This window comes from Apodemus sylvaticus, chromosome 23, assembly GCF_947179515.1.
Source record: "Apodemus sylvaticus chromosome 23, mApoSyl1.1, whole genome shotgun sequence".
Classification (NCBI taxonomy): domain Eukaryota; kingdom Metazoa; phylum Chordata; class Mammalia; order Rodentia; family Muridae; genus Apodemus; species Apodemus sylvaticus.
In genome coordinates, this window is record NC_067494.1 from 39745512 (window position 1) to 39768077 (window position 22566).

Below are 22566 nucleotides of genomic sequence, written 5' to 3' on the forward strand. Positions count from 1 at the left end.
TCTCTCCGAGGCACAGAGTGTAGCTATTCACAGAAGTGGATGGGAACCTCTTACATAGTTTGAGGGTTTCATCCATTCTGTGGGCTGAACTTGCAGGACGAGATACCATCACAGGAATGGGTCTGTCTGGCAGCCGCCATCGGGTCTCCCCTTCCCTGTAACTGTAATCCGAGCTTCTGTGTGAAGGAAACTTAGCGTGGCAGGAACATCTGCAGCCACCACGCCACCGATTTGACTTCCATAAGTTAATTGAGCCTGTGTGTTTTGTGAGCATCAGAAAGAGCTGTTTTTCACGGGTTGACAAGACGACCTGATACCATGCTGTGTTTGTTTGCTGTTGCCACCTTATGGAATTTTGTGGAAGTAAATGGGCTTCCATCGGCAGAACTCCCTTCTGAAATAGGCAGGATGTCTGTGGCTTTAGAGCGTAAGCTACCGGCCTCATCTGATGAACAGATATTTCCGTGAACCGGGGGAGTCTCCTTGGAGTTTTAATCTCACTTTTTCTTACATAAGAATGTTCAGAGCTGAAAACGTTAGGTGAGCCCCCCTCCCAGGTGGTTTAAGTTGTAGTGCTACCCCAACATGTAAAATGAGAGAGTGTGCAATCTAACTTCCCCTGGAAAGCTTTAATCACCGAAAGCTGTGCCCAGGGGAAGCCCTGGCGAGAGTGTGGTGTTTTGAAAGTTGAAAAAAAAAAGTTTAATTTTTTTTCTCTTTCAGTTGCTTCTATGCATTGATCTTAAAAGGCTATACTTTTATTTCTAAGGTCTTTTGAATTTTTGTGAGGGCAGGGAGTCTTTGGTTTTAGGTTTTGAAATATGATCTCAGGTAGCACAGGCTAGCCTCAAAGGTGTTACGTAATCTAGAATGTCCTCCGTCCTCATGATCCTGCCTCTGTTCCCCAAGCATGGAGGTCACTGGCCCACACAATCACACGCAGCATGTCTGGACAAGGGTACTTACTGATATACAGGGGGGATGTGCCGGTCGATATTCGTTAAGCTCTGCCTTTAAAATAAAAAAAATTAAATTAAAAACATTAGGTGTTTTAAGGGGGGACTGTGACTGTAGTTAAGGCCATGTAGATTTTATAGTTATTATTGGGTGGGGGGTTGTAGTTGCTATGCCCAGAAGCCATGGCACTGGCTCACTGAGCTGCGGTACTGAGTCTGGGGTGGGGCGGGGGCTGTGCTTTACAGGAAGCAGAGAGAAGCAAGGCGCTTCACTCCCCTGCTAGAGCTCAGGTATAGAGAAGCAAAATCGAAGGCTGATTTAAATAAAAGGACAGAGGGACACAGCTTGATAGCATCCCTCTGGCAGGCTGGACAGCCCCCCGCCCCCGCCCCCGATGTCATTGCATACAGGGGTGACCCTTAGTTGTGCCTATGATCCTCTCTATTGTGCCTCGTCATGGGACAAGTGTCTCATTGTCATGTTGGGGTCTGCTGTAGGTGTGATGTTGACTGTGTGCCTGTGTGTACACTTGTGTGTGTGTGTGCGTGCGTGCGCGCGTGCTTATGCATGACTAGAGGTTACCAGGTATCTTTTTTAATCATTCTCTGTCTCATTTCTGACACAGGCTCTCTCGCTGAACAGGGAGTTCACTGGATTTCCTACCATGAGTGGCCAGGAAATCCCAGGAATCCTCCTGTCTCTGTCTACCCAGTGCTGGATCCCAGGCCCACACTGCCTTTATTTACAGTCTTGGCGATCTAGTTTGAATCCCCATGCTTTCTCAGAAATAAAGTCTAAGCCGTCTCCTCCACCTCACACCATGGTACTCTGGTGACTATTTTGCGCATGCCTGGCCTTAATACCTGGCGATGATTCCCTTCCTCATCCAGTTTCTAACTGAGGTTTGGATGAGGAAAGTTCACTCCCCAAGCCTATGGGTTTGACTTTCAGTGATTTTTTTTTTTTTTTTGAACCTAAGCCGACCCTTATCTTTGAAGGCTGTGTGACTCCTTGATGGGAGCCATCTTTATAGCCTTGAAGCCAGTCTGCTTTTTAAAGACTCTTGATTTGGCGAGTGTGCCTGTTAACCCCGTAAGGGCTAATCTGGTCAAGAACTAGCCTAGCTGTCTCCATCTGTGTCCCAGAGGGGCTGACGGGCTCTTAAGCCCCAAGAACTGGGAAGTCACAGAGCGCTGCTGTGCTGAAGCTTTTCCTCCACATTCCTGTATTCACTCAGCAAATGCTGACCAAGCATTTTACGTGCCAAGAATGGTCTGTAAACAAGGTCTTCCTGTGGCCGCTCAAAATGCACCAGGACATCTTCTCATCCATAGGGGTACATTATAGAAGACATGTTCATTACTTACGCACATCTGTATAGTCTGAAGACACTTAGTGTGTGCATACTAGGTATTTAAAAAAGAATGAGACACACAACAGCCATTCCTTAATGGGACTCACAATCCAGGGGGCAGCACAGATGGAGAGCAAAGAGCCCAGCTCTGCAGTGATGAGGATGACAGAGGAAGTGTGTCTGGGGGATGAGATGGGAATTGACCTAAATATAGTTCTGGAACTTGAGGGTATTAAGAAGCTGTGCAAGGTGATGACTGGGAGGCCGTTCGGGCCTGGTGAGGAGCCTGGGGATCCGCAGAGCTGGGTACCAGTGGGAAGAGAAGGTAGGGGATCCTCCCAGAACAAGATGGCGTGGAAGGTCTTTCCTGGGAAGAGGCAATCTGGGAGGGTGGAGGACAGCAGAACAGGTAGAACACAGAGAGAAAGGGGGGTCATGAGGGACATATGTAGGGGTGGGCGGGTCAACAAAGGACCTCTTCTCTTGATGCCATTTGCATGGGATGATGTCTGGAAGAAAGGGAGAGATGAGAGATGGCTCGAGGCTTCTAGCCAGAAAGGGGAGGTTAATTATGTCATACATCGGAAGGAAGACATGTGTGACCAGGGGAAGCTGGCGGAGAGCAGGGAAGAGATGGGGACTGTCATTGCAAGGAAGAACAGTGAAACCCAAGAGTTACGTTGGCGTTGACAAGATGGTGCAGTGGGCAAAGGTGCTTGCTATATAAGTCTGGCAGCCTAAGTTCAAGACTCGGAGTCCATTCAAAGGCGAAAGAGATGAACTGGGCAAACTGCTTCTGGTGACTGCCACATGAGTGCTGTCCCACACATGCCACCCTCCACATAATAATAAATAAAACTTTTTAAAAAGTAACCCGAGTGTGCCTGAACACATCACTCTTCAAAGTTCTTCAGCTCTGCCTTAAGCACTTGAACTCAAACCAGAAAAATGACATAAGCAATGTTTTCCATGAAATACTTGAAATGTGGGGAAGTGCCCTAAGTCTCGGAGCACAGAATATCCCAGGTGTGGGGTCAGGTTGGTGACAGAGAGGTGGCCCGTGTGTTTTAGCTTGCTTTCTGCTGTTTTGATAAAGACCATGACCCAAAGCCACTTGTGGAAGAAAGGGTTTATTCGGCTTACGTGTCGCGATCACTGTAGGAAGCAGGGGCAGGAGTCTGCAGGCAGAAACTGGCACAGAAGCTGTAGTGGAGGGCTGCTTACTGGCTTGGCTCTCCACAGCTGGCCTAGCTTGCTTTTTATACAACCCAGGGGTGGCAGACTCCCATGTCAATCATTAACCAAGAGAACGCCCCACAGGTCAATAATGGCATCTCACAATTAATGTTCCCTCTTCCCAAATGAATCCAGTTTGTGTCAAGATGACAAAAACTAACCAGTAGGTAGTGTGAGTGTCAATCTCAGAAATCGATATACTGATTAGAATGTATATGTTATCTGCATGTATATCTACATGAATCATGCAAGTCTACATGAAGTATGCATGTCTACAGGAATCATGCATGTCTACAGGAATCGTGCATGTCTACATGAAACATGTATGTCTATAGGAATCATGCATGTCTACATGAAACATGTATGTCTACAGGAATCATGTATGTCTACAGGAATCATGCAGGTCTCCATGAAACATGCATGTTTACAGGAATCGTGGATATCTACAGGAATCATGCATGTCTACATGAAGCATGCATGTCTACATGAAGCATGCATGTCTACATGAATCATGCATGTCTACATGAAGCATGCATGTCTACAATAAGCATGTATGTCTACAGGAATCATGCATGTCTACATGAATCATGCATGTCTACACGAAACATGCATGCCTACAATAAGCATGCATGTCTACAGGAATCATGTATGTCTACCTGGAACATCTGCTAGTTTTCTCTTGTCATCATTTAGAACAATTTGAAATGAGCATGTTGCTTTGAAATATATCTGGGACTCTAGGGGCCCATGGCAGAGTTAGGCACATGAGGCCTATGGGGCTTGGGCTCCTGGACAAGCTATTTGGAATAGGCATCAAAGGAGGCACCCATTGCATACTCAGAGAGAAGACATGAAGATGAGGGGCAGAGGGCGTGGACAGAAGCACAGAGAGGGCACTATCGATGAAAACAGAGGCGGCCATCGGGGAAGGTCTAGAGAGAGTAGGCCCTGTGGTAGAGGTGCTACAGAAACATTTATTCAAACCTTAAAATAATGTTGCACGTTAAGTACCTTTGTTTTATAGATGAAAAAAGTAGGGTTGGGCATTGGAGGGGAAGAGAGAGGGGGGTGGGGAGAGCGCTAGGAATATGAGCATGTCCTGAGGGTCATGGCCATCACCTATGTTACTATATTTCATACCAGGCCAGAACACTCCCTATTGCTCCACTCCACAGACACCCCCATTGTCACCTTGCCTTACACGGCCACCAAGCAAGGGACATATGCATGAGTGGAAGGGCCGAGATGCTGAGTGGATCCAGGTACGCAGTGGCCAAACCACACGCTTGTCTCTCATCTTATTTCCTTGAGACTGGATCCCAAGAAGCTCAGGCCAACTTTGAACTCTTGTCTGTAGCTAAGATAACCGTGGGCTCCCGCTCCTCCTACCGCTACCTCCTCAGAGCTAGCATTATAGGAGTGCACTACCTGGCTCTGCCACCTTCTTTCCAGGCTGGCCTTTTAATCCTCCTTTGAAAACAGAGTCTGAGTTCTGAACATTGCCTCGGTCCTTCTTAGAGTCCGGGGCAGGAACCGGATTGACTCTGCTCCCCACAGCCTCTAGCACAAAGCTTGGTGTATAATGGGCAGTCAATAAATAGTTACGGGTTGATTGATTGGCTAAGTCACTGTTCCTGGACTTGGCAAGCTTGTGGTGAAGAAGCTGCAGTTGCCACAGACAGAGCTCGTTTGTAAAGAGCGCCTCTTTCTTAATTGAGCTGAATGCGAATGTCTGTATTAAAATTTACTCTGTTACATTCAGATGTCAGAGGCTCAAGTGAGATGCTTTGATGGACAAGTCCCTGGACCTCCAGCTTCTACCTCACAGAGTGCTTTATTGACCAAAGGCCTCAGTTGTCATCTGTGTGAAACAGCTCTGGCTCTGTAAGCCGGCAGCTGAGAGGGAGTTGGAGCGGCGCTGGGTAGACAGGTGTGATCGTAATAACGGAGCCTGTAAGTGGTAAGCAGCTTCGCAGTTAATCCTGAGAATTAACTATTTTGATTATTGGATTATCTCTTGTGCTGATTGGCCCCTTCAGATGCGCTCAGAGCTTGCCTACTCCGAAACGAAGCATCTGTGTGTGGGTTCTCTGCCACAGTGCATTCCCAGGAGCCAGGGCTCACCTCACTGTGGGCCGCCAGTCTCCTTCACTGTCAAACCAGTGCCACAGTTGATGGTGTACCAGCCCAAGCTGTACTTTATTTTATTCCATATTTTTATGCCACTGTTAGTAAATTCGTCTGACTTGACAACCAGGACCGCCTTCCTGAATGTGTCTATGCAGCTAGATGGTGGTATGCATGCGTGACTATGTGTGGGTCTGTGCGTCTGTAAAAGTATGGGTGCTGTGTGGGAGTCAAAAGATGACCCAGGTCAGTCTTTGCTATCCTTATTTGAAACAGGGTCTCTTGTTATTTCACTGGGTTAGGGTTAGAGGTTAGGGGTTAGGGGTTAAGGTTAGCCTCTAGAGAGGTCCCTGTCTCTGCCTTCCATCTTACCATAGGAGCACTGAGATCTTAAACCAGAAGCACCTGGCTTTACTTGGATTCCAGGAAGCTAATCTGAGGCTCTCCACTTGTTTAGCAAGCCCTTCACCCACGAATCCATCTTTCTAGCATGAGCCTTTCAGTATTAACCCCACTGTCACGTCCCGGCAGAGAAGCACTGAGGGGCCCCCTCCCAATCTTATCCCCCCATCTGTAGCTGAGTTTTACCCCCTGCCCTTCCTTATTTCTTAGACCCTGATCCTTCTGCCTGCCTCTGAGCTTTTGATCGCCAATTTCTCCTGCATGATCCCCTTCCTGGGAGCGGGGAGAGGAGAAGGGGTGTGAGCTCTGAGTCTCTTATCCCCCTTTCCTGTGTGTGCTTCCCAGTGTCCAACACAGTGGCCAGCACATAGCTGGATGAGCGAGTGAATGAATGTGTGTGAAAAAGATAAAGACACTTGCCCTTGTTACCTGAAGTTAGGTGGCTTTTGACCCTTCACAGCCTCAAGCAGTTCCCTTCCCAGCCACTTGCACTGGGATAGGGATCAGAGGTCCCAGGTTTGTGTTTGTTCCTGATGTGTGGTCTACAAATGTCCCTGTACCCCCATGTTTCCTTCCCTCCCTCCTTCATGGTCCCCGCTTACCATTTTTTTGGAATATGGAGACGACATTCTAATGGAAGTGTTTGTTTTCTTAAGTCACCCTCCTGATGTGTGACTGACTGCGTCTTGCATTGGAGAATCTGCCCTCTGTCTGGACTGTCTGCGTACTGTGCTCTCTCAAGGTTATGGGCTAAATTAGCCCTCCCAGCTGTGTTTGGGTTTCAACCCGTTCGTGTCCTGCTCTGCTCTGCTCAGAGCAGCTGCAGGAGAGAGGAGGAAGATCAGCCTCACCGGTCTCTACCTTTCCTTCCTCTTCCAGATGGTTCGGTTGGCAGCCCCACAGGAGACAGACGCCAACAGGCAATGAGGCTGGGCAAAAGCTGACCAGCAGGCTGGGAGTGGAGTCCTAAGGTGATAGATACCACAGGCCGGGGCACCGTGACCCCCGTGGTGGTATAATCCACAGGCAGATAAACCTCAGTGACCACAAGGGCCAGAAAGGGCAGCTCGATGCTTAGGAGTTCTAGCTTAGATCCCGGGGACCAGTTGGAAGAGAGAAAAGGAGAGACAGGTCACTCTAGGAAGCTCTGCAGAGCCCTGCGGATGAGCCTCCCTGGGACCTTTGCGATGTCATTCCATCCTGACGGTTGTGTGAACCATCCCTGGAGGAAAAAAAAACCCACACACAAAGGATACGGATTCCCTGAGGAATGAGCTAACCGTATGACAACCCTAGCGAAGATGTGAGGGATGACCCAGGAAGGTTTGAGCTGTGAACAAGATGTTGGAGCCCAGAGAACTTGCCTTCCAAGTTGCCTTCCAGGCCAGGTCCGCCATCTTGATCAGCAATGGGAGAGCCAAGGGAAATAGAGCAGTCCTATCCTGAGGCTGGTGGAGGTTGGGGAAGAGTCCTTGTCTGGTATATTTGGTCACTTTCCTACCTCTGTTACTCCTCTTATTCAATCTCAGACCTTGGTCCTAATTACAAGCCCTCTCTCTATAAGGCCATCTCCAGATATCAAAGGTCTAGTACCAAAGAGCAGCTTTTATGTGGCTTCAGAGAGTGCTGTTGATAGGGAAGCAAAGTTCCTCTCAGCTCAGTCCCTGAGTGGCCCTAGATATTTTGCTTTCTCACCAAGCCTCCGTGGCTTCAACCATGAGAAGTATGTGTTGGACTTGCTGTTCCAAGATCCTTTAAAAAATACCTGTGTCTCTGAGAGGCCGAGACCTCACTGTATAGGTCCCCTGCTTGTATTTACTGTTCGGTGGTGGGCCCTGCATGTGGCACAAGGTAGGAACTCACTCAGCTTCTTGAGGCTTGTTCCTTCTCAGTTTCCCTCTGCCTCTCTCCCTCTACTGAGGTCCTGCAGGCCTCCAGCACGACTCCAAGGGCAGAGAGGATGCTCTCTGGGCCCGGGGACACTGGGATGCTCTGTTTTTCCCTGAAAGATGAGGAGCCTGAGTTTAGGGAGGGCAGCCAGGATGGCGGATAGGCACCGTGCTCCTTCAAGATCCTTGTAAGCCACAGAGGGTTATCAGAAAGGTCATGACTGACTTCCTTTATAGATTGTGTCCCCTCGGAGAACACCCGTTCTCATATAATGTAGCTCACTTTGTTTCATTAAGGAAGTCTAAACAGATATAAAAATTTTAAGAATCTAATAAATAGAAAAAGAGAAAATGTTAAATCACATTATATAGGTTTTATGGTCTCCGGGCCATTTCATTTCCTGAACGCATAGTCTCAGATCCATTTCATATCCTGAATACATATCCTGCATTTAAATAATGCTAGGGACAGCCAAACCAAGGGTCAAGCGATGAAATGCTTATTGGCAACTTGAAAGTCTCCCTTGACTTACTGGCCACAAAAGAAATCTGTGTTTTGTTTTTCTACCCCCTGGTTTCCCTAGAAATAATGCAATTGAGGATTAGCATATCAGCTTTTCTTTTTAAAAGGTCTTTTATTATTTTGTGTGGGGTGTGTATGCGTGTGTGCACATGGGGGAGGGGAAGTCTATCTTCCTCTAGCCATCTCCACCTTAACTCAGATGAGCGATAAACTCTCTCTGAACCTGAGACTCACCTGTTTAGCTAGACTACCAGGCCAGCAAGCTTCAGGAACTCTGCCTGTATCTCGCTCCATCACCCCAGGGCTGGGCTTTCAGAGATGCCCCTGAAAGTCAGGCTACTACACGGATGCCAGGGCTTGGATGCAGGTCCTCATGCTTGGGTGGAGAGCATTTTGCCCACCCACAGAGCCACCTCCCAGTCCCCTCATCCGTTCTGTATGGCTGTCTTATTCTTTTAGGTGGGACCAGGAACAATGCCTCTTTAGATTTCTTTTCTTTCTTTTGAGCATGGATATGGGAAAACTATTCCACGAGGCAACATTCAGTTTCCACAACTAAGCACAGAATCAATGCAGACTTGTATGTTCTGGAGCATTTGAATAATCTCTGAATGTGTTGTCCCACATAACTAAGAGATTTTTTTTTTTAAAAAGGGTCTAAAATTGTATACAATACAAGCTTCCCACATTTCCTGTTTTTATAATCCATGTAGCAAACATTTTTTAATGTACACGCACTGAGCAAACCCTGCAAGCAATAAAAAAATGTTAACTAGGTCTATTTCTGTCCCCACGTTCCTTGCAACCAAAATGACAGGTCATATGTACACGAACAGCTATGATCCCAGGCAGGGGTGTTGGCTGCCTGGAGAAACAGACTGTTCTCCAGAGTATCCACAGAAGGACAAACCTGCAAAGGGGCTTAGGGGAGGCCGAATTGAAAGACACTCTGAAGAGATCCAACTGGGAAAGATGGTGGGGGAAAAGAGGAGTGTTCAGAATTTTGGGAAGTGCAGAGAAGTCTGTGGGTAATTAATTTATCCAAACTATGAAGTTTAATATTGGAAAGCAGGCCATAGTGCTGCTCTTGGGCGTGGGAGGGGTGAGGCAATTAGAGGGTTAAGATCAAGGGACCAGCAAATCAATGCACGGCCTTTGTGAGATGTGTGTTAACTATATCGTGTGCATGAGGTTTGTTGTTGTTGTTGTTGCTGCTGCTGCTGCTGCTGCTGCAGCCGCCAGGATCAGCCCCCATGGAGGCAGAGACGTTCATAAAAGCTGACAGGGTTGGAAGTGGGGACACTTGGCAGAACCAGATGTGGGGTGGCTGAGGTTGAAGAGCACGTGATGAGCAGAGACAGGAAGATGGATGAAGATGTGGCCAGATGTGTAAAGAGCAGCAAGGCTCCAACAACAAGTCCCAGCAGGCAGCACTGTGAGAGATAAGATAGTCTTCAGATTCAAGGCTGCGGACATCACGTGGGTATTTATGAATCTGCCATCCTCCCAGGATGTGAATGGCATCTTTAACCCATTGGCCCCGAAGATAGGGGCTCCATAAATGCTGAGTGTATAGAGCTTTCCTTTAACTTCACCCCAATAAGTCCATAGTGTGTAATGCAGGCAACCCGTGTTCTTGTCTCATGGGCCAAATAGGGCATCACCACCTAGCACACTTTTCCTTCTTAACCTAGTGTACCCCTCCTCCTCCATGTAGCACACCCCACCTCTTTCAGCTAGTGTGCCCCTCCTCCTCTACCTAGCACGTCTCCCTCCTCCATCTAGCATGCCCCTCCTCCTCCACCTAGCTTGCCCCTCCTCCTCCACCTAGCTTGCTCCTCCTCCTCCAGTTAGCTTACCCCTCCTCCTCCACCTAGCATGCTCCTCCTCCTTCACCTAGCTTGCCCCTCCTCCTCCACCTAGCTTGCCCCTCCTCCTTCACCTAGCTTGCTCCTCCTCCTCCACCTAGCTTGCCCCTCCTCCTCCACCTAGCATGCTCCTCCTTCACCTAGCTTGCCCCTCCTCCTCCACCTAGCTTGCCCCTCCTTCTCCACCTAGCATGCCCCCCTCCTCCACCTAGCATGCCCCCCTCCTCCACCTAGCTTGCCCTTCCTCCTCCAGCTAGCATGCTCCTCCTCCTCCACCTAGCTTGCCCCTCCTCCTCCACCTAGCTTGCCCCTCCTCCTCCACCTAGCTTGCCCCTCCTCCTCCACCTAGCTTGCCCCTCCTCCTCCACCTAGCTTGCCCCTCCTCCTCCAGCTAGCATGCTCCTCCTCCTCCACCTAGCTTGTTCCTCCTCCTCCACTTGGCTTGCCCCTCCTCCTTCAGCTAGCATGCTCCTCCTCCTCCACCTAGCTTGTTCCTCCTCCTCTACTTGGCTTGCCCCTCCTCCTCCAGCTAGCATGCTCCTCCTCCTCCACCTAGCTTGTTCCTCCTCCTCCTCCACTTGGCTTGCCCCTCCTTCTCCAGCTAGCATGCCCCCCTCCTCCACCTAGCATGCCCCCCTCCTCCACCTAGCATGCCCCCCTCCTCCACCTAGCAGGCCCCTCCTCTTAAGCAGGAGATGGGCTTCTGGGTTGCTGAACTAAATAAGCTCTTCTGAAAAATGGCATCATTTAATTTTAAAGCTGGGTTTCCATGGGAGTGGGGATCAAAGGAAACTTCAGTGCAAAGCATAAAAGCCCACATTCTTAGTATTCATCATGAGCCAGGTTTTCAGAAGGACATTTGTTCATGACAAGCTAACCTTTTACATTTTCCCATTCTAAATCTCAGAAGCCAATCGGAACTCAGTATAAAATGGTTGAATTAACAATAATCGTCTTTTTTGTAGATATGTTCTCAGCGAGTTGACGTTTTGTATGTAGCTTCTGGGGTGGGCTCCGGTAACAGCTTATTGCTGTTTTTAATTTTTCAAAAGAGAGGTTACAGGGAACTTAAAAAATGCTAAGAGTTCACACTGGTTTTTATGCTTGTGAGGTTAGCCCTTTATTTTAAGTGTGGTACATTGGTACTTGATAAATGTTTGAGATGTCTGCATACCTTTGTTTTTTAAAAACAAGGCACACTTGTCCGCATTGTTTGGCAGACTTGTGTGAACTCAGCAAATAAAATGCCATTCTTAGGGAGTCAAGGTGCGGCTGTCCCGTAGCCCCTCCCCTACTTATCACAGTCAAGGATGAAAGTGTGGAATTCCATTTTGGTGGTTGCCCCCCCCCCCCCCCTGCAGCCAGGCAACTTGCAGGCGCTTCACTTTCATGGCTGGGACTGCGTGTTCTTCATCAAGCACGACCCCTCTTGCACCATTTGTCCTTGGAGCCAAGAACCACAGCCCAGTAGCCAGCAAACGCTGGACGTATGGCTCTGTGTTCCTACTATCGTTCCAAGTTCAGCACAGCCACCAGTGGGCTTCACCAGGACTGAGGCTCAGGGGCCCGTGTGGTATGAGGGTGCAGAAATTCCACTGAAGCCTGGTCCATTCCCACCCTGGAGACAAAGTCACCATGTCAGTTACTCGTCTAGATGCTGTGATAAAACGCCCAACTGAAGCCACACAAGGAGTGAAGGGTTTGTTTGCGCTTATAATCCACCATGACAGGAAAGCCATAGCAACCGAAACAAACGTAGGTGGTTGTTCGCATCACGTCCTCCGTCAGTGTCTTAGGCTGTTTCTGTTGCTGTGAAGAGACACCATGGCCATGGAAAACTCTTATAAAGGAAAACATTTCATTGGGAAGGGCTTACCGCTTCAGAGGTTTAGTCTGTTATCATCATGGTGGGAAGCACGGCAGCATCCAGGCAGACATGGCGCTGGAGAAGGAGCTGGGAGTTCTGCATCTGGCTCAGCAGGCAGCAGGAGGAGACTGTGTGCCGCACTGGGCGGAGCTTGAGCATATGACACCTCAACGCCCACCCTCACGGTGAGACACTTCTTCCAACAAGGCCACACCTACTCCACTAGGCCACACCTCTAATAGCGCCCCTTCTTATGAGCCAATCGTTCAAACATGAGTCTACGAGGACCATTTCTATTCAAGCCACCACAGTCAAAGAGCGGAAAGAGATGAGCTCAGCTGACTTTCTCCTCCTGCAAACCCTGCCCAGGACCTCAGCCCATGGAATGATGTCACCCACTCGGTGGGTGGGATGTCACCCACATGGAGGTGGATATTCCCTCAAGTAACCTAATCTAGTAATTCTTACCCAGTCATGTCCAGAAGTTGATCTTCTGTGATTCTAGATATGTCACCTTGACAGCATTAACCATCCCCATTACTCTTTCCCATTTGTTGAATTTTGACCTCCCCCACAAAAAATGTTAACATTGTGACCTCTAGGACCCTAAAATGTGACCTTATTTGAAGACAGGGCTTTAACGGAGGCTATAAGTCATCATATGTAGTCAGCCAGTCAGATGTAACAGGGACATGCAGAGGAAAGAGCATGAAGAGACATATAACAAAGATGGCCCCGTGACTGTCATGGCATGAGCCAATCCCAAAGGATGCCGGTATACTCCAGAAACAAGAAGAAGCCAGCATCCCCTCATAACTTCAGAGCGTGTCCATGACAACCCTTACCTTGGACTGCCAGCCTCACAGGACTCCATTTCTGCTGCTTTCAGCCACCCAGTGTGTGGTTCTTGGTTGTGGCAGTTGTGGGACTCTGCACACCACCTTGTACGACCTCCAAAGGGCAGCTACAAAGGTCACAGTAATCAGACTCAGCCAGTCTTTCACTACTTCCTTAGGAGCTTCCCGTCTGCCTTCCCCGTGAACATGGTGACCTAAAACCTTGTGTGGGGTAGGTGTGCTCTGTGTAACAAAGGAAAGATCTGGCCTGCATGAGCAGAAGTCCTGGGTGGTGAGATCACTGATGTACGCCTCACGTCCCACCCAGCCACGACTGCCATTTCTTCCAGGGTGAATGTGGGCGTGGACAGCCCGAGATCTCTGAAAAGTATTTGATGCTCACAGAAGCAGTGAAATCTAACAAGCGTTGTCATGTGTGGATTGTGCTGAACCAGGACCTGCTTTCACCTTAATACCCAGCTTTTCTGTCTTTGAGGATTCTGTATCCCACCAGTCATACGGCATTGAGTCAGACCAGGATCCAATTTCCACGGCCCAGTGTTACCAGCCCTGTCAACAAATAGTTTAAAGTAATTACCACATGGCCAGCACTGGGACGCTTGCTTTCTCTTGCCTCATAACCTGTAACCTAATCAGAGACAAAACTAATGTCTCAGCATCGCTTGACAAACAAAGAAGAGGCAGGAAAGGTGTGGGGGGTTGGGAGGCGGCTTTCTCTAATCCCTCCATCCAAGAAGCACAGCTCTTTTTTAAATCTGTAATTTAGGATAGTGTCCATGTCGTCCTGAACTTGTTATGGGGAAATACTTTGGGCGTTATAAAATGCGTCAGGAATGAAGGACATTTGACTGAGCTGTAGAGACACGACAGAGGTGTACATCTGGAGCAGAGGCAGCTTGGTGCAGGCCCTGCAGTGAGCACAGTTCCAGCATTCCTGGCTGAGGGGAGTGTCTAGAAAAGATACTCATAGACAGAGGTAAGAGAGGGTGAACTGAGGAGGCAGAATATCGATCTGATTGGCCAGTTTGACTATCATGGGGAGATTTTTGCATCTTCCAACTGAGAATCAAACCCAAGTCAAAGTTAATCAAGCAGTTGGGTGCAGGGAAGTAAGTGCTTTAATAGTTTTTTTTTTAAATATTATCTATAATATAAAATATAATATTTGCACAGCTTGACGCTTTTTATCTATAGAAAGTATTTAAGGCATATTACCTTTGGGGTCTCCTAGCAGAAATCTTCTGGACTCTGGAACCTGTGTGAGCATTGCTCAGACTCACTGCCTCTTCTTTCTTTCTTCCCGTGCCCAGAAGTTGAGATTAAAAAAAAAATATGCAAATCCAGGTAGATATGATCACACAGCTGAAGAATAGCATGACATAGCTGTTAATCTAAAGTGAGGTTTTAGTTATAGATTAGAGCTCTCTGCGGCTTTTAGCTGTGTGGCTTTTAGCTGTGTGGCTTATGCACTGAATTCGGGGACTGTTGTGTGGGAATACTGTGCAGGTGTGGACCCCATATTTGTCGGATTAATTCAATTCATTTGGTTTCTTTACAGCTTCGGTAAGGTTGAATTGTAATTGGCACTGTTTTTGTCTGTGGTTGGATGATGCCCAGTGGAGTGTCTTGTTCTGTTCATGTAAACAAAACACCATGGACTGGGTAGGCAAACAAAAGACACATTAACCTGTCGTGTAATTCTGGAGCGCAGAGGTCTGGGGACAGGCTTCAGCCTCTGGTGGCTCAATGGCTGAACATGGCTGCTTCTGATCTGCGGATGATATTTTTCTACTGTATTGTCACTTCGCCAAGAAAGACAACTCTCACCTCCTCTTTTCCTCACAAAAACACTACCCCCTCCTTGACTGTTCCACTCTGAGGGCCTCTGTATACCCTAAAGTCCCCTCCCTCTAGGACCACTTGTGAGTCTCAGTCCATGTACTTTGGAGCCTCAGCAAACATCCATTTCATAGAAAGCAATAGAAAGTATGAGGTTTGCTCCCAGGAAGAAAGCAGCATTAGGACCAGGCCCCATGTCCCATCCTGTTTGGGACATGGGACCTCCTCAGATCCAGCCAATCACCTGCTTGGTGTAAGAGTCAGGAGCGTTGCACTTGAAGAAGAAAGGACCGATTTAACTTTTGTAATTCCTACACCCGTAGCTCACAGGAGACCAAGAGATTCGTTCAGTCCTTCCATAATTCATTCAACAAATATTTTATGAGTGTCTGGGTATTGTCCTAGGTAAAAAAAGACTTTGGCAATTGAGACAAGGTCGCTGCTAAGGAGACAGGTAGCTAATATTCTAGAGTATCAGACAGTAAACAAGTCCGTAGACACATGAGTGATAGACCATCTGGTGATTGTGAGTGGCAGATGAAAATTAAGAAGGGGGAGGTGATGGATTACCCAAGGTGAAGAGGTTAGAGTGATCTGGAGAGGGAGTTGGGGAAAGGCCTTTGGAAGAGATGACACTGAGAAGAAATCAGAGAGAAGCAAGAGATTGGCTTCTTATCTGAGGAAGAATGTGTCAGAGAGAAGACCTCATGAAAGGGGTCTGCTTACAGTTGAGCTTTCTGTCTTCAAGAGTCCTAAGATCACTATCCCTGGTGCATCCAATAGGGCTGGTGCAGTTGGAAATGCTGGGGGCGGGGGAGGTGGCAGATCCGCAAAGGCTTTGCCCACTCTAGGGAGGGCATTTGTTTGCCCACTCTAGGGAGGGCATTTGTTTTGGTCTAATTATAATAGGAAGTCATTTTTATAAGGTCATTTTTATCTGGATATAGGGAGTGGGGGCTAGAGGAAGAGGAGAAGAAACTTGGAAAAAACAGACACCATTGCAAGCCGCTAGTTATAGGGCGAACATGAGTTTGCCTCGGGCCAGTGGTACAGTTGGGAAGCAGGTGGAACTGGGCATGTTGCAATTGTTAGTTTAATTTGCCTGTGGCTGTTTGTGGAGTGTAGTTATAACTCTGTTCTTCTCCAGTTAGTGACACCTGTGCGCCGCCCCCACCCATCACTGAGAGCAAAGGTGACCCTCATCGGTGGAACCTGCCCTCTCCAGAGATAAAGAGCACCAAGCACTTGAAATGCCTTCCACCCTTTCAGATGGCTTCAGTTTTAAGTGCCTCACATTTTCCAGGAAGACAAGAATACAGAACTTGCTTACTTTCGTCACCTTTTAAAACCCTGTCCTTGGCAACCTTTCAAAAATCCAAGCAGATGTTCTTTGGTTAGAAATATGGAGTAAATTGCAGCTTCCAGGAAGAGGAAGCCCATTACCAGGGACCCATTGCAAGTTTATTATCTAGTGCATTAGAAGGATCGCAGTTAGTACAGTTACTTCCATGGGGCCGGTGTCCTGGCTGGTGGTGGTGCAGGGAACACGAAAAAAGGACAATCAATGGAAACTCAGCTTTCTCTCCTGGAGCCCACACTTCAAATTATTCTCTTACAGAAACTATACAGAGGGTAGGCAGGGCTCCTTTTTGGGCTACCTGCTTCCTCCGGTTTTGATCTATTCCCCCTCCCCCTTCCTCAAAATCTGTTCACTGATATTTCCCTCAGATGATGATGATAATAATAATAATAATAATTTGACATACATTGTATTACCTCCAAGTTTGCAAAGACAATAACGCTGTTGCTTAGGGTAGTCTGGAAAATTAAAAAGTACGAATTTGAAATAATGAGGTTGGGACGGAGGCATTAATCATTCTTTGTCTTCTTTTGGGGGTAAGAAAACAAAAGGATTCCAGGAATCTGTCGTATTTAAACGTAGCTGCATCTTTGGATTCTTTTTGGTTGCTGTTTTTTTAGACTACATTTATAGCCTGTGATTAGGTATTCTGTGTTTCAGAGCACTGGAATTTAAGCCTCATGAGCCCTTGTTTTGTGTGTTGGGGGGCACAATTGTCAACGGAGTGTATTCACACTCAGAGAGCCTCGACCCACCAGCTGCTCCCATCCCGAAAGTCAATATTGTTTGATTTTGGAAAGCACAGACTGGGCTAGCTCCAAGTACAGATTCCCTCATACAAGACCTTCAGCTGAGCATTTTACTGGCCTATGGAGCTGGCGGCTTGTCTGTAGCAGGGGCCATCGGTTAGGTTTGATTTTACAATTAGATTGCTGTTCTTCCTATATAAATGGGCGGAAAGTCTGCCCTGGTACCAAGCCTCTGCTCAGCATTCCAGAGTCCTGAGTACAATTCCTGTGGCCTGAGCCCCACCTCACATCACTCAGCCAACATGGAGACTGCCACTTAAAAGGCATCTGGGTTTCTCCTCCAAAGTGTGTGTACCTTTTGCTATTGGTCAGCTCTGGACAAGGATCTAGAACGCTATTATTCATGAGTCATGGTTTTGCTGTGCTTGCAAATTGTATGGGGAATTTTGGTTGAGGGAAGACAAAGTGAGATTTGCATGGGTATGTAACAAGGAAATTTACTGATGTTTGTCCATTTGGCAGTTCAGTAACATGGTCAAGGACCTGTCTGTCTGTCTGTCCTGCTTTCACATAGACAACTACATTCAGTCTATATACTTTCCTTTCATAGCTCCATAGGGGATATCTTTACTTCTCATGACCCCTCGTGATGATAAGGAAGGATTAGGATAAGGAAGTGCCTCCATGAGATCCAGCTGTGGGGCATTTTCTCAATTAGTGATCAAGTGGGGAGGTCCCCTTGTGGGTGGTTCCACCTTTGGGCTGGTTTCACTTTGTTTCACTTGAGAGGACTAGGTTACCATCTGCATTCCTAAGCCAGCTCTAAGCAAGACAAGGGGGAAGTCCCTTAGCCTACAGGGGCCATCTTTTGAGTGGAGCTTGACTCTAGATTCAACAGCAGCAGTGTCCTCAACCCAGAGGTAGGAGGGAAGGAATCTGGAGTCACCTGGTGCTTCCTGGTGCATTTTACCTCTTCCTAAGCAAGATTTGGGCGTGGCCAGATAGTCTCCATGTGCAGTGTTACACAGCAAATTGCCTAAGATTATTAGGAGCCAGGTGGCAGACCATCTAAAAGCACGCAAGCACGTGCATCCTCATTAGCGACAGGCAGAGTGTAAATTAGATCATGATGACACCCTCTATGACTCCCACTAAATTGGCAAAAGAAGTCTGTGTTGCCAAGCACCAGCATCGTGTTGTGTGTGGAAACAGAGCCTCTCATTGCGTGAGAATGGGATTTGCTGCCGTCGAGTTGGAAAGTGATTCTGGCATTGTTTTATAAAGCAGGGTGTCTGTGTGTCTTTTGATTCAATAATTCTACTAGAAGAATTTTCGCCATTTATTCAAGGGACATGTGTGAGAATGCTCATGTCAGTATTACTGTTTTTTAAAAAAAAGATATTTAAGGACAGGAGAGCAAATAAATACATTGTTTGGTATGTTATTGTAGTAGAATAGTACCCTGCGGTAAAAATGAACCATTGTGTATATTCATCAACATGAATACACCTCAAACTTGTGTTCCTCGATAAGTAAGTTGCTAAAGGTGATGGACTATAAACAAAACTGGTTGTTTTGTGTGTGGTGTATGAATGTATATATGTTAATTCATGTATGTGTGTACTGGCTGGTTTTGTGTGTCAACTTGACACAGGCTGGAGTTATCATCGAGAAAGGAGCTTCAGTTGGGGAAGTGCCTCCATGAGATCCAGCTGTGGGGCATTTTCTCAATTAGTGATCAAATGGGGAGGTCCCCTTGTGGGTGGTTCCACCTTTGGGCTGGTGCTCTTGGGTTCTATAAGAGAGCAGGCTGAGCAAGCCAGTAAGGAGCATCTCTCCGTGGCCTCTGCATCAGCTCCTGCTTCCTGACCTGCTTGAGTTCCAGTCCTGACTGCCTTTTGTGATGAACAGCAATGCAGAAATGTAAGCTGAATGAACCCTTTCCTCCCCAGCTTGCTTCATGGTCATGATGTTTGTGCAGGAATAGAAACCCTGACTAAGACAATGTGCTCAATGTGTATGTTGTTGCATGTACATGAGTGTGTATGTGTGTGTGTAGGACAGAGGTCAATGTGGTATGTTCTCCTCAATCACTCTCCACCTTATTAGTTGAGATAGGATCTTTCCTTGAACCTGGGGCTTCCAAATTTGGCTAAATCAGCTGTCCAGATCTGAAGGGATCCACCTGTCTCCGCACCCCAGGCTGAGGTTATAGGCATGTCCACTACTGGACCTGATTTTTATGTGGGTGCTGGGTGTTTGAACTCAGATCCCCAAGCTTGCCCAGCAGCTACTTTACCAACAGAACCATCTCTCCAGCTCCAAAATATCATGTTTATAAAATCCAAAACCATCACTTGCAAGCACTGGGTTTGAATTGGTCAGACTTTTCATTGCTGTGATTTAGTAATCAAGAAGGGTCAACTAAAGGCAATAAGTCTGAGAGGCTTTAGACTGTAAATGGAGACAGGCTATGGTGGAGAAAATAGCCTTACCTCCTGGCAATCATGAGCATTGTGACAAACAGGAGCTGGGGACATGTGTGTCCTACAGAGGCATGTCTTCAGTGATCTCCCTGCTCCAGCTGGGTCCCGCCTCCAAATGATGCCATCATAGTATGGATTCATCAAGGGTTTAATCTGATTATGTCAGAGCACCTGGGATCTGCTCAGATCCCCAAACCTACCAGGTAACAGCCTAGCATTTCTCCAAAAGAACCCTAAGCCTGTGCTCAGATCATAGCAGAGCATCTGAAACACCTATGCATGAGACGAAAGGGCGGCTGCCTTGGGGAGCATGGCTCCAGTAATTCTCAGTGGTGTTGGTCAATGGAATCTAGTGTTGGTTTGGTGACAGTACTGCCAGACATCTGTGGCTGAGCCAGGTGTTTTTCAAGTTCTTGGCATCTCGGTCAAAGTGCTGAAGAAGTTCGCACCAAAGCACCATGAAAGCACAGGTCAAATGGAGCGTAAAAGACCAGTGGGCTCAGAATAAGGTCTACTCGATTGCTCAAGACTCCTGCCTAGAGCTTCCTTCTGTGGGACTAGGGGAAGACATTGCTAGGGGCAGAGTGTAGGCGACCTTTGGTTTCAATCAGCAGACTTGGGTTATATATGCGCAAGTCATTCCCCATGGTGCATCTGAGTTTAATCCTATGCACAAGGTAATAAAATTCTCATTAAAAGTTTGTTTTGAGGACACAGCATGTCTAATATGCATGAGCCCTGTGGTGGTTTGAATGAGAGATGAAATGGCCCCCGTGCTTACATGTGTTTGAATAATTGGTCCTGGTAGGTAACATTCTATGGGAGGATAATGGGACTGTTAGGAGATAGACTCATGGTGGAAGTACATCACTGGGAGATGACCCTGAGTGTTCATGGCCCAGCTGGAATTCTGCTCATTGTGTGTGTGTGTGTGTGTGTGTGTGTGTGTATGTGTGTGTGTCTGTTTCTCTGTGTGTTTGTCTGCCGGTCTGTCCCTCCTTTCGTTCCTTCCTCCCTCTCTCCCTCCCTCCCTCACTCTATCCCTCCCTGCCTGTAGGTATCTCTGTGATTCCTGACTGTCATGCCTCCATCCCCCGCCCCCTCTATGATGGACTGTAACTGGAATTGTAAGCTGACAGAAACCCTTTCTTCCATGAGTTTCTTTCATTCATGGCATTTTATCACAACAGCAGAAAAGAAACTAATAAATACCCCAAGCCAGTCTGGACTGAATCAGCATACTGTCCCTAATGCTAGGAGATATGTGCGTGTGCGTGTGCGTGGCCACTCACGGAGAAATAGCAAGCATTGCCAGGGAACTGCTGGCTTTAATGACCTTTGCTGGGAAAGAGGCGTGTATACTGCTTGATGTGGGAGAGGGTCAGAGTTTGCTGAGTGCTTTGTTGAAAATGTTGTGTGTATGAGTGTGTATGTGTGTGTGTGTGTGTGAGTGTATGTTTGTATGACTGAGTATGTGGGGATGAGTATGTATTTGTATGAGTGTGTGTATGTGTGTGAGAGTGTGTCTGTGTGTGTGTGTATGTGTGTGTGTAGCCAAGCAGAGACCAGAGCTGATAAATTTTCCCTATGTCTACCTGCTTTAATATGATTAGAGTTGGTTCTTATATTTGGGGCTTCATGACTTCTATCTATAAAATGGTACATGATATTTTTTAAAAACTACAGGTTCACTGAGTTCTTAAGCAAATGTGACTTATTGCAGGAGTCCCAAGCAAATAAAAACCATGCGCATTCTTATACAAGGAGTCCTTACCTGATTAGTTAATTAACAGTCTATGAGGGCGCAGTCATTGTATGCTTGGGAGGCCATTGGGTACAGTCTAGTTAGGCTTTGAAATCCTGTGATGAAAGGCTGTCTCATAAATTATTAAAATTGTGGGGTTACTGAGAGTCACAGAGAGACTCACCTATGGATAGGAAAGCAGGGATTTAATAAAAAGATGTATTTTATTTAATTTATATACCCGCGCGTGCGTGCGTGCGTGCGTGCGTGTGTGTGTGTGTGTGTGTGTGTGTGTGGCAGTGGATAGATATATACACCTGCTTGTGTGTGCCTACAGAGAGCAGAAGTGTCCCCAGCAGCTGGATGCAGTGACTCTACAGGTGCCAGGAACTGAACTCAGCCATCTTGCAAGAGGTACAAGTGTGATTATCTGGTGTGCCACCTTTCAAGTCCCCAAAGCTGAGCTTTTTCTTTAAGTTACTTTTTAAAACTAGAGTGTAATTGAAGGAGCCTTCATCAGTGTATAGAAGCCCTCAGTTTCTGTAGTGACCAGAGTCTGGTATGGTATTTGCCTTTGGCTCATTTTCGACAAATGATTGGAAGAAGAATTCACAAACAAAACCCCACACTCCTTAATTATAGGTACAGTTAAGAGCTCCAGGTGGTGAACATTCCCTGAGTGAAGTGTAAACACATGATCTAATCCTGTTTAACTCACAAACTCAACAGATGAGTTTTAGTGTAAATAGCACACATTTGGGAATCTCAACTGCTCAATAAATTGTCAATTTCTGGCATCAGTTCTTGGTAGGAAAACAGGGTAGTTCACACAGTTACCGGCTTTCCCCACTCTTATGCTGTCATGCTATCTCCTCATAGTTAACTAGCAAATATGTTTGGTGCCATTTGTCTGACTCAGCACGATCTTAACTTAGGCATTTCCGTGGTTCACTCATTGGATAAATTCCAGGCTGTATCCAGTACTGAAGTTTGTGCCCAACCAGAAGTGATTACCAAAGGCATTTGGGATTTTTGTCAACCTGTTTTCCTCAGTGAAACCATGAAAGGATTCAGTTTGGTTATCTCCAATGTCTTGCAGATCCACACAATGACTCGACTATGGGAACTCATTAATAGGAAGCAAGATGTTAGGAGCAAACCCTGTCCTAGCTCAACAAACTGTACCCACCCCTGCTCACACTCTGTTGTCTGCGCCTTGGATACCGTGAGCCCTTTGGACATTCACTTTCTACCATCTTAGTTATTCAAGTTACCTGTCATTGAACATGTGACTGGTAGTCCACTTAA

At 47.1% G+C, this 22566-nt stretch overlaps 1 protein-coding gene across 3 annotated transcripts in view; it reads left to right on the forward strand.

The window, feature by feature from the left end:
* Positions 1–22566, forward strand: part of Zdhhc14 (zinc finger DHHC-type palmitoyltransferase 14) — a 260562-nt gene that overhangs the window by 100880 nt on the left and 137116 nt on the right. The gene's annotated exons all lie outside the window — the stretch shown is intronic.